The sequence below is a fragment of the Hyaena hyaena genome, unplaced genomic scaffold (genome assembly GCF_003009895.1).
Source record: "Hyaena hyaena isolate Hyena2069 unplaced genomic scaffold, ASM300989v1 scaffold_47, whole genome shotgun sequence".
Classification (NCBI taxonomy): Eukaryota; Metazoa; Chordata; class Mammalia; order Carnivora; family Hyaenidae; genus Hyaena; species Hyaena hyaena.
This window is the reverse complement of record NW_024080679.1, coordinates 3,130,287-3,145,820: the sequence shown is the minus strand read 5'-3', so window position 1 is coordinate 3,145,820 and position 15,534 is coordinate 3,130,287. Positions and strand designations below refer to the sequence as shown.

Sequence of the window (15,534 nt, the reverse complement as noted above, 5' to 3'; positions counted from 1 at the left end):
TCTCAAGGTGTTCTGTTTAAAAATATGGCTAGTTCTTGAAACCAAAAAAGCATTCCCAAATTGCCCCTATGTGACACACCCACGCTCTCTGAATAGCAGGGTAAAAATAATTAATTTAGGAGAACACACTTCCCTCCTTCCTTTCCCCACAGGGAGTGTGCAGGAAGCCACTCTGTGCTCTGACCTGAGGGTCCACTGATGCACGTAATGGGGAGAAAGAGCGGTGAAGCTGAAGAAGTAGTGTCTTTGAATCATTGAGGAAGACAAATGCTTGGGTCTGCGACACAGCACAAGGGCGGGGAGGGAAGTCTGAAGAGCTGCGGGGTTTTGGGGGGAGGTGGGGAGACTGAGCCACAGAGACTGAAAAAGAGACTCTATGATTGTTTATTGGATCCTCTCGACATTCTTTAGTAAAGACTTGAATTGCGGGGCGCCTGGTGGCTCAGTCGGCTGAGTGCCCAACTTTTGCTCAGGTTGTGATCTCAAGATTTGTGGCTTCGAGCCCCGCGTGGGGCTCTGTGCTGACAGCTCAGAGCCTGGAGCTGTTTTAGATTCTGCATCTCCCTCTCTCTCTGCCCCTTTCCCACCTGTTCTCTCTCTCTCTCAAAAATAAATAAACATTAAAAAAATGTAAAGACCTCAATTGCATTTCTGGTGATTTTTGGTTATAGGACATTTTAGGGGCAATTGTGCAGAGTTTTGACCCCATAGGGTCTCTGGTTAACAGATGTTCTATTGAAAAGCATCATAAGTCCCTCTCGGTCTAGATGGTAAGTTAGTGCATAGAGCAGAAAGAAATCTCATCTGAAAGATGGTAAATAGATACAGATTACGTGATAAGTACATTTAGACATTATGTGACAGCTCTAATGGGTATAAAAAGGCCGGATCTGACACGTATTATTATTTACTTAGAAGTCACAGAAATGCCTAATGGAAAAAGTGCTTTCAACAAGGCTGAAAGAAGTATCGAAAACAACTCCAGAGGACAACTTCCACGGCAGCCACCTTGCACAAGGTTGACGATGTTTATGGAAGACTCGGGGAGTGGTGCTGAATTCCTGTAGGACTAGCTGTCTGTGCCAGACGAGTGTGGGTCCCATGGTGCTCAAAGAAGCAAGGAAATGAATGGCAACTTGCTGTCCTTTCTCTGCTGAGGAAATGCCACCCTCCCCACACTCCACAAACATGCCTGGAAAGAAGCAGCATTTCAGTTAATGGCCAGTGTGTTTGCTCCTCCGTTTCAGAGGTCTGAGCAGGTGATCGGAGCTAGAGTTGTGGATTTGACTTGAGATAAAAAGTTGATGTTTCTTAGGATTATTAAACAATCTTAGGGCTAAACATAGGCAGAGGGCAAAAAGAATGGAATCTAAATCCAATTTTAAAGTCTTCATGGTATTTTATAACTGGAAATGCAAGTTGTATTTGTGACCTTATCTACTGGGCTTTTTTTCTTAAGTTTATTTATTTATTTTGAGAGAGAGAGCGCACATGTGTGCTCAGGGGAGGAGCAGAGAGAGAGAGAGGGAGAGAGAGAATCCCATGCAGGCTCCTTGATGTCAGCTCGGAGCCCGACACCGGCTGGATCCCATGAAGCATGAGATCAAGACCTGAGCTAAAATCAAGAGTCGGATGCTTAACCAACTGAGCCATCCAGGCATCCTCCCCTCCACCTACTGTTTTAACTCAATATAAAATGTAGAACAGAAGTTGGCAAATATTAAAAGTACTGCTTCAGAGAGAGAGAGACAGAGACAGAGAGAGAGAAAGAAAGAAAGAAGGAAGGAAGGAAGGAAGGAAGGAAGGAAGGAAAGAAAGGAAGGAAAGAAGGAAAGAAAGAAAGAAGGAAGGAAGGAAAGAAAGGAAGGAAAGAAGGAAAGAAAGAAAGAAGGAAGGAAAGAAAGGAAAAGAAAGAAAGAAAGAAAGAAAGAAAAAGAAAGAAAGAAAAAGAAAGAAAGAAAGAAAGAAAAAGAAAGAAAGAAAGAGAAAAAGAAAGAAAGAAAAGAAAGAAAAAGAAAGAAAAGCAGAAAGGAAGAAAGAAAGGCAGAGAGAGAGAGGGAGGGAGGAAGGGAGGGGGAAAGGAGGAAAACCAAAAGAAATAAAGAGACAAAGAGAGATTTAGAATCATCCTCCAAATAAAGATATTTGGAGTATTTATTGCTGGTCTGGTTAATTTCCCAAAGATGAGAGCCATGCAGTTTACACATTTTATATCTCTCGTTAGTATATTGATTAGACATGGCACATAATTAGGTTTTATTACTCAAGAAAAGCAGGAGTAGAAGTCACAAGTTTTAGTTCCAACACATCTATTTATCTTTTTGAGAGAGAGAGAGAGAGAGAGAGAGAGAGATTGGCCGTGTGAGCAGGAGAGACAGAGGGAATCCCAAGCAGGCTCCACACTGTCAGCACAGATTCCCAATGCAGGGCTTGATCTCACAACCGTGAGATCACGACCTGAGACTAAATCAAGAGTTGGACGCTTAACCAATTGAGCCCCCCAGGCGCCCCCCACCCCTGCCACTTATCAGTTTTGAGTGGCAACACAGCATATGCGATTAAAAGCTGGAGAGCCAGGTACTCTGGGTTCACATTCTGGCTGCACTCCTTACTAGCGTTGTCAGCAAGCATGTCACAGCCTCTCTGTGCCTCAGTTTCCTCATCTGTAAAATGGAAGCAAAACAGTTTACATACTTCATAGGTTGTTATAAAGATTAAATGAGTTATTGCCTATAAAGTACTTAGGACAGCACCTGGCACAAAACTTAGTGCTCGTTAATTATTGAATAAATACGTGGCTTTTGTGGAACATACTAGCTCATCTGACTGACAGCGAGGCGGACAGCTCTGCCACATTTTGTTTTTAAACTGCTTTTAGGGGGGCGCCTGGGTGGCTTAGTCAGTTAAGCGTCCAACTTTCACTTAGGTCATGATCTCACGGTTCGTGGGTTCGAGCCCCGCGTCGGGCTCTGTGCTGACTGCCGGCTCAGAGCCTGGAGCCTGTTTCAATCTGTGACTCCCTCTCTCTCTGACCCTCCCCTGCTCACGCTGTCTCTCTCTCTCTCCTAGAAATAAATAAAACATTAAAAAAAAATTTATAAACTGCTTTTAGGAACTGTAATTCACATACCATAGAATTCACCCATTCACAGTGTACAGTGTAGAGTCCGATGGCTTTCAGTATGTTCAGAGTTATGCGACCATCACCACAATCAATTTTAGAACTTTCTCCTTTCCCCAGAAAGAATCCCATATTCCTTGGCTTTGAAGTCCTTATCTTCCCTTCCGTACCCGCGCCCCCACCCCCACCCCAAACACACACACAGCCCCAGCAACCACCACTAATCTACTTTCTGTCTCTGCGGATTTGCCTATCCTGGACATTTCAGATAAACAGGATCAAATGCTACGTGGTCCTTAGTGGCTGGCTTCTTTCTCTTAGCACAACATTTCCAAGGGTCACCCATGTTGTGGCGTGGGTCGGGATTCAGTCCTCTTTATGTCATTTACCGGGTCAAAGTTCCTCATCCGTAAAGGCAGAGAGCTACATAAACAGCCTAGGGAGAATCTGTTACATAACTGGTTTTCAAGGTGGTAATGAGTAGGCGTTAAGGAAAGACGTCACTTGGTTTCATCAATTTCCTTTTCTGCTGTGGGTTACCACAGTACCTTTTTTTAAGCGATATACCAATTAACGTCTAAAACCTTCTGGTAGAACATCCACCTGTGAACATTCCCCATTCCCAGGGTCCACTGCTTCGGACGGAAAAGGCAGAAAGGACAAAACTGCTCCACAAGAATTGGGGTGGCACTGGGGACCTTATGCGTCATCTGTGATGCCTCTCCAGGTGACTGCTTCCTGACGTTGGAGCCTCACGGTGACAACACTGACAAGCATGCTATGTGACTCACAGAGATGGTCTGGCCACCACGTGTCCCAGCCACGGCCGTGCTGACGACAAGGGAGAGGACAGTTAAGTCGGGCCGCGGTTCAGGTTTCGTGGCTCCTCTGAAGGTTGGAACCCTTGAAGACAGATTTCCCACTCCCTGCTAGACGTGGGCAACCAATATTGAATTCCTGATATTAGCAGAGGGGGCTGTGGTGGCGTTCACAGACACCCTGGAGAGGTAACATGTCAACGGGAAAGAACATAAGATTTGCACAACTTTATCTTGTTTTTCAGCTGCGGGGTCCAGAACAAGTTGCTTCCTTTAAAAAAAAAATTCGGTTTACTTTTCATTACACAGATTCTAAATACATTCCTCCCTATTTGTAAAAATAAATATAAAAGCAAAGTCTCCCACTCGCACAGTCCCTCCGTCTTAGTACTTCCTCAGGAGGAAGGGTTTGCTATTCTTTCAGGGATCTTTCTATCCATGTCTGTGTGTGTGTGTGTATATATATACATTCATACATGGGGCGCCTGGGTAACTCAGGCAGTTGAACATTCAACTCTTGATTTTGACTCAGGTCATGATCTCATGGTTCGTGGCATTTAGCCCCACACCGGGCTCCACGCTAATGGCGCGGAGTCTGCTTGCAATTCTCTCTCTCCCTCTCTCTCTGCCCCTCCCCTGCACATACACATGCATTTGCTCTCTCTCAAAATAAATACATGAACTTTAAATATATATTTATACCTATGTTAGCTTTATATATAAATGTTTTATAATATTTATATATGTAACTCATATCTAAATATATAAATTTCTACCCATGTGTGTACATAATCCTCTAAATATATACATAATTTTGTTGCATGCATGGCATTAAATGGGGTATACTTCTCAGGCAGCTGGCTTCTCTTACTTAGTAATAAGCTTTGGCAATCTTCCAATGTCCATCCAATCCATAAGAGGCTGCATCATTTTTTAAAAACTGCTTCCTGATATCAGCACTGTGTAGCACGGAAATAAGTGTGTTTAATCTGTGTCTTCTTGTACAGATGACACATAGCTTGGCTAGAGTTTTTTAGGCTTACAAATGTGTCCCCAAAAAACCTCACCCTGCGAAATGCTTCCTTGGGCACATAAGTGGTTGTCTAGACTAAATACCAAGAAATGGAATTGCTGGATAAAAGAGTATTCTCATATTACATCTTGATAGATTCTCCAAAATGGGCAGGGCCCTTTAATGGGAGAGTAGAAGGAAGGGCTGGATTCCTGAGTTCAAATCCTAGTGCTGTCACCTACTTGCTTACTTTTGCTCTGTCCAAGCTCCTTCATCTGTAAGAGTAGGATAATAACAGTCTCTACACTTCATTTTGTTGTTAGGAAAATTAAGGGAGTGCGTATGAAGTTCCTCTAAATGGTATAGTAAGAACCCTACAAGTGTTAGGGGCTATCAGGAGACTCGGGTTTAACGTCAGTCAAATGACCAAAATATCTTCCTCTCAAATTAGAGAACAGGCAAGAGGTTACAGGAGAATTCTTTGAATGTTTAAAGCCCTTGACTGACGCCAAGTTTTATTTTGGCTTATCTGCCCCATAGAGATAGCGGGTGGTGTGGCTGCTGACAGCGGGAAGCCTGCTGTGGAGCGACGGGGTCAGAGAAGCACTCTCAGCCCACGTGCAGGTAATGGGTGACTGGCTCCCCGGGAGCCAGCAGGAAAGCCAGCTGTCACAGTGAGTTCTCACTGGGGACAAGAGGGATTAGTTCTGATTACCCAGCCTAATCCAATGGCCGTTGGGTTCCTGCATTTGCCATCTGAGTTACTACAGATTTGGATGCCACGCCTACTAGGCCATGTTATTTAGGGAAGAGTACCCACCACTCCCACCAAAGATGGGTTCTGGGAATTTGGGGAGGTGGGTGGGGAGGAGGCAAGCCAAGCAGGGAGAAAGACAACGAATATGTTTTGGGTACTTTCTATGTATCAGCTCCCACACTGGCCACTTCATAGACATGATCACATTTAATCCTCACAGCAAAACTACCAATGTAGGTGTTCTTTCCCATTTCACAGACCAAGACTTTAAAGCTTAAGGCAACTTTAAAGCGTTGAGGTAACAAATTTAATTCCTCACTGCCCGCAAGTGACAGGGTTTGGGCTAGGAGTCCAGTTTTGTTGGAACTCAAGCACGGTGTTCTTTCTTGAGTGTGATTTTAGGGTTGTATGTGAGAAACAGAGGCAAGAAAATAAGCCCATGAAAAGACACTCAATACCACTAGTCATTATGGAAATTCAGACGAAAACCATAGTGAATGAGATAGCCTTTCACAGCCACTGGAACGGCTATAAAAAAAAAAAAAAAAAGGCAGTCACGTGTGGGCCAGGATATGGATAAAACCATCAAGCATGGCTGGTGGGAATGTAAAACAGTTCAGACACTTTGGAAGACAGTTTGGCAGTTTCTGGAAAAGCTAAACATGAATTTACCAAGAGACCCAGAAATTCCATTCCTAACTGTCTCCCCAAGAGAAACGAAAACACATATCTACACAAAGACTTGCACACAAACATTCGTAACAGGATTATTCATAATAACCTAAAGTTGGAAATAACCTAAATGTCCATTGGAAATAACCTAAGTGTCCAACTAGTGCATACACAGATAATGTGGAGTCGCCATACCGTAGAATACGATAGAACAATACAAAGGAGCAAGCTTGGATACATTGTATGATACAGATGAACCTCAGAAATATTCCAGCGACAGAAGCCAGACACATGAGACCACGTATTGTATGGTTCCGTTTATATGAACTGCCCAAAAGAAGCTATAGAGACTTGGGGCATCTGGGTGGCTCAGTCCATGAAACATCTGACTTCGGCTCAGGCCATGATCTTATGGTTTGTGGTTTTGAGCCCCACATCGGGCTCTGTGCTGACAGCTCAGAGCCTGGAGCCTGCTTCCGATTCTGTGTCTCCCTCTCTCTCTGCCCCTCCCCCTCTCATGCTCTGTCTCTGTTTCTCTCTCTCAAAAATAAATAAACATTAAAAAAAACAAAATTTAAGCTATAGAGACCAAAAGTAGATTGGTGGTTGCTGGAGTTGGAGGCAGTGGGGAGAATGTGAATCAATAGTAAATGTGCATGAGGAATCTTTTTGGGGTGATGAAGACATTCTATAACTGATCTATGGTGATCACTGTTTAACTTGATAAATTTACTAAAGATCACTGAATTGAACACTTAGAAAAGGTGAATCATACAATATGCAACACATGCCTCAATAAAGTTAATTTTTAAAGAGAGGCATGAAGGAGACGAACATTTCGTAAGCACACACTGTGTTCACTTAAGCATTCATTACTTGTGACAGCAAAAGATTGAAAGTAATCAAAATGGTCCATCAGTAGGAATATAGTTATAGTTTATCTGTAGAATGGAATTTTCTCTTTTGGGCATGAAAAATGAATGAGGCAGTTCTGTATGCATTGACATGAAATAATCTTCAAGACACATGCAGTAAAATAAAATCTAGAGGAGAGTATAGAGTATGTTATCACTTGTATAAGCAAGAAAAGAAGAATATTCTAATATGTGTATTTAAACACATCGTGATTCTTTTTTTTTTTTTAATTATTTATTTATTTCTAGGAGAGAGAGAGAGACAGCGTGAGCAGGGGAGGGTCAGAGAGAGAGGGAGTCACAGACTGAAACAGGCTCCAGGCTCTGAGCTGGCAGTCAGCAGAGAGCCCAACGCGGGGCTCGAACCCACGAACCACGAGATCATCACCTAAGCGAAAGTTGGATGCTTAACCGACTAAGCCACCCAGGCGCCCCAAACACATCGTGATTCTAAACACACACAAGAAACTGGTAACTTGGTTGCGGCCAGGAGACCCAAGTATCTAAGGAAGTAGGGGTGGGGGCTGCTCAAGACAGTGATGGTCTCTACATATCCTTTTGGATATTTTTAATTTATATAGGTTACTTAATAAACAAATACAGTTAACTTTTAAATATTAATTATGACAACTCCATGTGCCTGACAGTGTGCTTGGCACATTATCTATCTTGAACACTGAACTGTGGCTGCTTCTTGTTCTATTCTAGGGAGTTGTTTAAAGTTTTGTTTATTGTTTTGTTTTTTGGTGTTTGTTTGTTTTAAGGTAGAATAGAGTCGTTCCACTGGTAGTCCTCTCCTCTGCTACTTAAAATCTGTGACAGTTTCAGGGCACCTGGATCGGTCAGTTGATTAAGCGTGGAAGTCTTGATTTCCACTCAGGTCACAACCTCACAGTTCATGAGTTGAAGCCCCACGCCAGGCTCCGCACTGTCAGCACTTGGGGTCCTCTGTCTACCTCTCTCTGCCCCTCCGCTGCTTGCTTGCTCTCTCTCAAAATAAATCAATAGACATTTAAAAATAAATAAGGAAAATAAAATCTGGGACAGTCTCCAATTCTTTAACGGAGAGCAAAACAACAAAATAAAACAAAAAAAACCCTCAAGGTTAAATGAAACATATGAAAGAGTTCTGTCCCTCCCTGATTTTACAGTTGAAAAATGCCCCTGGAACAGGCAGCTTAAGCGACCCTTCCAAGGTCACCCAGCTTGTTAGTGGCTTCTTGACTCTGATTTTCAGCTTACAGTGTTGAAGGATACATCCCTCTGCCAGGCTCATGCTTGTCTTCTCTCAAGGGAAAGCCAGAGAAGAAAGGAAAGATCATGATGCTCTAGCATACAGAGCATGACAGTGTAGTTAATGAGACCAGCGCCGTGGACTAGCCTTGGACTAACTGGTTAAGGTCACTTCAGTTTGAGGTTGAAGGCGGTGAGCTGAAGGCTGCGTCCCATCCAGGCATGTGTCATCAGAGTCCTCCCTGTTATGCTGAACAATCTCCCTCTCTGGGCCTTCCTCCTCTTGCTCTCTGCTTTCTCCCAGGCCCCCTCTGTCCCTTTTTGGAAACAATGTCTATTTCAATTAGGACCAAGAGGCGTGGAATTTCAGGCAGATAGGGGAGCACCTGGGAAAACTTATCTCCCCCTCCGAGTCCTCCCTGCCTGGGACGCGGAGAGGGTGCTGTGCAGAGTGCCAGTGTCACCCCGGCCACCTTCGTCCACCATCCTTCTCCCAGCCGATCAGAAGTTCTTAGAGAAAACTTTGTGGGTCTGCCTCCACTTGCCTTGATTTCTGAAGAATTTTTTTATCGTCCATTATCTAATTGTTTTTAGCAAAGTGCGCCTTAGAGGGAAGAAGTACCGCTCCCCTGGAAAGCAGGGGAGTAGCATTGTATCCCTGAGTTCATGCCACTCAAACACGGGACTCTTTGGTGCGAGATTCTTTTCACTTGTCTGGGCTGGAGTTTAAATCCTAAACTTGTCGAGTATATCACGCTGTCTATCACTAACCTCGTGACTTAGGGAAGCGATGGTTTGACTTTAGAGGCCTTTTCTCCAAAACGTCCCAAACCTCCTACACTGGCCATTTCCTTTGACCTAAGTGCATCCCCCCAGGCCTCTCCAAACACTCAAGCCGGGGATGAGGTGCGAAACCTCGAAACCTCGCCCTTCCTGCTTCGTGGGCTTGGACTGGTCCAAACTGATCAAGTACTCTTGCTCGGTGACTGGTCGAGTCACCTAAGTCTAAGCCAATCAGCACGCGGTTCCCTCTACAAAGTAGTTCAGGGGTGATCCAATCAGTGCAGAGCTTAGGTCTTTCGCTGTCCTGTAAACAGGAAAAAGAACGCGGACCCCAGGGGAAGCTAAGTACCATTTGAGACTGTGGGGAAGCCAGCCTGAGGTGGAAGCCAAAGCACAGAGAAGAGCCCAGCGTCCAGAAATGCAGAGAACCAGCACCAAGGTCCTGACCAAACTCCTGGACTTTTCAGTTGTGTGAGCAGTAAATCCCTGCTGTTGCTATTTAAGTGAGTTTGACTTGATTTTTGATCCTTCCTTCTAGAAAGCATACCGAAGCATCCATACCTTCCCCTCCCTGGTCCATGTTGCCTGAAATTCCTACCACTGCCCTCCATTCCAGACCTCCGTGTCAGACAGGCAGAAGGGAAGGATTTAAGATTAGACGGCTTCATCAAAGAATGCTTCACCAAGAAAGTTCTGGGGACGCCTAGCATAACCAAATGAATTTCTGAGCTCCGTTCCCTCCTGTCTCTTTCTGCCCTTCATGTTTTGTTTTGCTTTTTGCTGTTTACACAGAAAGACCACCCTTCATCTGGTTCGTATGTTCACGTGCCACCAGTTTTCAAACCCCAGCTCAAGTGCTAGCTTGTCCTTGAAGCCTCAGCTGGAAAAAACAGCTCCCTCTCAAATGATGGACCTCTCTAGTCCGTGTGTCCTGCCCGCACTCAGTATCCCCCACAGACTAACTCCACTGGGAGATGTCTGCCTGCAAGAGAACCCGTGGGTTGATCTTTTGTGTTCTCCCCAGCTCTAGCATGTTGTGGCTGGGCCTTCCGCACTCTTCAGAAGTAGACATGTTTAGGGGCGCCTGGGTGGCTTAGTCGGTTAAGCGTCCGACTTTCGCTTAGGTCATGATCTCACGGTTCGTGGGTTCAAGCCCCGCGTCGGGCTCTGTGCTGACTGCCAGCTCAGAGCCTGGAGCCTGTTTCAGAGTCTGTATCTCCCTCTCTCTCTGACCTTCCCCTGCTCACGCTGTCTCTCTCTCTCTCCTAGAAATAAATAAAACATTAAAAANAAAAAAAAAAAAAAAAAAAAAAAAAAAAAAAAAAAAAAAAAAAAAAAAAAAAAAAAAAAAAAAAAAAAAAGAAGTAGACATGTTTAGTGATTGAAAAGCACAGCGCAATTGTGGGGATGCGCACTGGGTGTTATGTGGAAACTAATTTGACAATAAACTATTTGTAAAAAAATAAATAAAAATAAAATAATAAAATTAAAATAAAATAAAAAAAAGAAAAGCACAGCGCAAACAGGTTTCCCTTAGGAATGACAGGCCAAGGAAATGCCTAAAGCAATGGTTCATCAGCATCACCGGGGACTCATCAGAAATGCAAATTCTTGGGACCTTCAACTTCAGAAACTCTGGGGGTGGGACCCAGTAGCCTGCGTTTTCACACGTTCCCTCAATTCTGTTGCACTTTAAAGTTTGAGAACCACTGGACTAGAGGAAAATCTGAAACTTCTGACTAAGGAGCGAATGAGCCTGGTGATCCAAGAGCAAGATTGAGGTCCAAGTGAAGATCAAGGTGAGTTGTGCATCCCAGGAGTGCTGGGAGCAGCTATGGAGGAGACGGCTGTGGAAGGGGTAGAGTGCTATGTATTCAGAAGCGAACTATCCAGAACTGATATCTCCTTCAACCGGTGTCCGTCTCTTCAACGTGATGTCCCTAGTCACCGGGTCAGTGCCAGGAGGGGGCACGCCGGCAGCAACCTCATTGAGGGCTCTACACATTTTAAAATGTTGTCTTCTCTCATGGAGGTTGGGTATTTATTCTTTCCTTTTGCCAATCCTAAGATGGCATGCTTACTTTCTCCCAAGTCTCTTTACATTTCTGAATTTCTAGATTTCCATTTTGGCAGAATGAAGCCCAGAATAACAGGGTTCTTTGTGAACCTGTCAGTAACCCAAGCAAAGAATTTATCGAGCGGCTCTGATATGCCTGGGAAAAAGCTGTGGCGCAGCTCAGTAAAGACAGGTGCAATGATAAAGATATTGATAAAATTCTTTGGAACTGTTCCATGAGGCCTGCTTCTGATTCCTGAACGCTCCGGCCCTCCGTGCCTGACTCACCCTCACTCCAGACCAAGGAAGCACCCTGTTCATTATGAACTTTCATCACTGACTTTGAAATTCCAGCCATGGCTCCTGAGATGCCCACCCAGCTACTGTCTCTACTCAGCCCCCCATGGCTAGTCCATTCCAGAATGTTCTCACATCCCCTCACTCCACAAAGTCTCTGTCCAAGCAAAAAGGGAATCGATGCAAGGCTTCACTAGAATCTTTGAGGAAAGACTGGACTTGTGCCTTTATCTTCATAATAAGCACAGATACCACCTTGTATGCCTCAGTTTACCTCTACATTCTATTTCTACGGGTTGCAAAAACTCATATTTAAGTATGGTACTGATACATACTAGAAAGCATCAGATGATGTTGATAAATTTTTACCTCTTTATTTAGATGATAAATACACCATCAACCATTTTCAGATAAAAGTAGTGTTTCTTATTTATTGCAGATGAATTCTAAGCTATAATCCTTTTTTGTTTTGCTATGAGACACACTGTTTTTAAATACAGAATTTTCCTTTAAAAATCTAACTTTCTGTTTTGTTTAATCATTGGAGTGACGTTGGGGCATGTGGGTGCCTCAACTGGTTAAGCGTGACTTCAGGTCAAGTCATGATCTCATGGTTCATGGGTTCGAGCCCCACGCTGGACTCTGTGCTGACATCTCAGAGCCTGGAGCCTGCTTCGGATTCTGTGTCTCCCTCTCTCTCTCTCTGCCCACCCCCCACCCCCCGCTCATGCTCCATCTCTCTCTCTTTCTCTCTCTCAAAAATAAATAAACATTTAAAAATTTTTAAAAATAATCATTGGGCTGATGTCAGAAATATGTAGCTTCCACCATTTTAGTAGTTTATATTATGAAATCATTCAGAAGTTTTAGCAAAAAAAAACTTCTGAAGTTTTTAAAACTTTTTTAATATGTATTTATTCTTGGGAGACAGAGAGACAGAGTGCAAGCATGAGAAGGGCAGAGGGAGACACAGAATCTGAAGCAGACTCCAGGCTCTAAGCTGTTCAAGCCTGGTGCGGGGCTTGAACCCACAAAGCATGGGATCATGACCAGGGCCGAAGTTGGACGCTTAACCGACGGAGTCACCCAGGCGCCCCGAGAGAAGGTTTTTATTTAGCCAAGAAGAAGAACTGGCCTTTGGGGTGAAGCTGGGATGCAACAGATACCTTAGGTATATTTCCTCATGTAATCCCCATCATTCCTGTCAGAGGGGATGCTGGTCCTTCATTTTACAGATGAGAACCTTGGCATTCAGACAGGCTGAAAAACTGTGCGAAAGTCGGGATTTGATTGGAAATCTGACTCCAGAGCCCGGGCTTTACTCCTCAGCAGCCCCTGCTTACCCAACCACCCCCAGATTAGAAGTTTGACGGTGCCCTTCTAACCCACGCTGATATCCATGCTGTAAGTGTGTGTGGGGTGCTAAATAATGAATTAGATTGGGGCGGGGATTTTTGCAGGTGTCAAATACAGGAATTCCACCCTACCTACGAGTCTTCCCCAAATTGTGACTGAGGGTTTTGCAGAAACCTCAAAAGGCCAGTGTCATTCGGCAGCAAACTTGCTTCAGTTTGTTTTAAATCCTGATTTCCAAGATCTGAACATGCTTGATGACCATCAGTGCCTCCTGATACAGGATTTGCCAGCCTGTTGCTTCAGAAGGTCGCTTGCGACATCCTGAATTTTGGCTCAGAAGCCTCACAGCAAAGAAGCTCATTCAATTTACCCTTAGCTGGTATGCTATTTAAAAAAAACATCTCTTACCATTCTTGGCTAATTAAGCTTCAAAAATGAAGGATACCTTTACTTAAGGAAAAGATTGGGGAAGGGAAATAGTAGAGCAGAAGCAGCTCTAAATGCTGTTCTTGCTTTTATCTATTTTTAAATGATTGCCAGATGTCTGTAACTGACACCCTCCATCGGTGATTTTAAAGTTTAGATGTGTTCATCAAAATGTAATGTGACCATGTTTCCATTTTATCTATGGATTTTTTGATTGACTTTTTGCCTTACATTTTTAAAGAATCTATTTAACTACTCCAGTACTACATCATGCCTAGAGTTAAAAACACGGTATTGTACACTTTAAAGTTCATTGAGAGGGTAGCACTCGTGGTAAGTGTTCTTACCACAGTTTTTTTTTCTAGTTCTTTTTTTTTTATTTTTGAGAGAGAGAGACAGAGTGTGAGCGGGGGAGGAACAGAGAGAGGGAGACACAGAATTTGAAGCAGGCTCGAGGCTTGGAGCTGTCAGCACACAGCCCAATGCGGGGCTTGAACTCACAGACCGTGAGATCATGACCTGAGCCGAAGTTGGATGCCTAACCGACCGAGCCACCCAGGTGCCCCAACCATAGTTTTAAAAAGAAAAGGGAAAGGAAAGGAAAGCAGATCTACTTAATGATTCGGTGACTGTCTGCCTCAGCCATTTTGAAATGCCTGATAGCTTTTCAGCAATTGGCCAGGCAAGATAGTACTGTGTCTACCCTGAAAGTGGGGATTTTCAATCATTCATATCATCCAAGCAAAACAAATAACTTTTGACTAAAATGCTCAAATATTTCAGGCGAAAGGCTCTGGGGCCTGAGTCACCTGGATAATTACCTCGGTTTTTCATGTTACTCTGCAGAGCCTTGGCAGATCACTCCTTTGAATCGTCCTATGTGGGTTTTTTTTTTTTTTTCTAATTGTCGAGATAGCCATAATGTGAAAGAATCTATATCCATTACTATCAGGCCAAAATAAACAGACATGAAAAATTATCATTCCCAAAAAGGGTTTGAATGGATCTCAACTGCAGATGATAATTGGGCCATTTTAAAACCCTGGATGGCCAAATACGCCCTATACCCCCGACTTGCTTCCTCTTGTTGTGTTTTGTAAGGAAACCATCTGCCTTATTTGGTATTGCAGAAAAGGCAAACAACTACTCATGTAAAACACAGCCATTCCTCATGTAAAATCCGAAGTCCAGATACTTACTTTTCAATACTTTTCGTCCAAGAGATGTGATTGGAGGGCTGGCTCGGCTGTGGGCTCCCCAGGCTGTGTGGGAGGCATTGATTGGGTGTCCCTGCTCCTGGGACTGGGGATTCAGAGGAGTTATGGGGTTCAGGGTCTTTTCGACGTTCCCAGAAAAGCTCCTATCTTCCTAAGAGGGAAAAATTCCGTGCCCGGGGAAGTTCCTGAAGAAGACATTTTTTCCCCCTGCCCTTGAATGAACTAGGTCATTGCTGAAGCTGGAGAATATTTTTTAGCATCACTGTGATGAAACTTGAGGGCTGTTTCTGCAGTAGGTGTGACACTTGTTGACGCCGCCGGGGAGGCCCTGGCAAAGGGGCCTGGTGAAATGCAGCCCCACAAGCTGATGAAACCCAGACGAGCTGTCCCTGAGGCTCGGGACACCGCACGGCATTCTGCCAGGTTGTGCAGGACCTCGGGGTTAGTGGCTTTGCCTCTTAGAAAAGCAGGATCTTGCTGCCCGATAAAGTCTTTTGAGGCCGGAGTAGCACCAGCAGCTTCCATACCAAGATTACCAGGCATTTGAAGAACACATAGGAAACCCGTGGACGGGCCGAGGGGGCGGAGCAGAGGTGAAAAGAAGAGGCATTTGCTGTTTAGAACTAGTACTGCAGTCTTTCTCTGAAGTTCTCTGAAAAACGCAGAAGCCACAGCAAGGCAGGATCCACCCTCCTCCTCCTCCTCCCCCAGCGGTCCTCCCCCGCCCCTCTGCCTCGCTCTCTCTCTCTCTCTCTCGCTCTCTCTCACACACACACACACACACACACTCTCTCTCTCTCTCTCTCTCTCTTTCTCTCTTCCTATTTTGATTAGAGTAGTAAGAAGAGAATAGAGGAACACCAGAAGAAAAC

The 15,534-nt window shown here is 44.3% G+C and overlaps 1 protein-coding gene across 1 annotated transcript in view; it reads right to left on the bottom strand.

The window, feature by feature from the left end:
• ALPK2 (alpha kinase 2) overlaps positions 1-15,233 on the bottom strand; it is a 123,711-nt gene extending 108,478 nt beyond the window's left edge. Inside the window, exon 1 of the mRNA XM_039230535.1 lies at positions 14,645-15,233. The gene's annotated coding sequence lies outside the window, so the exon portion shown is untranslated. The remainder of the gene's footprint in view (positions 1-14,644) is intronic.
• Between the last annotated feature and the right edge of the window lie 301 nt (positions 15,234-15,534).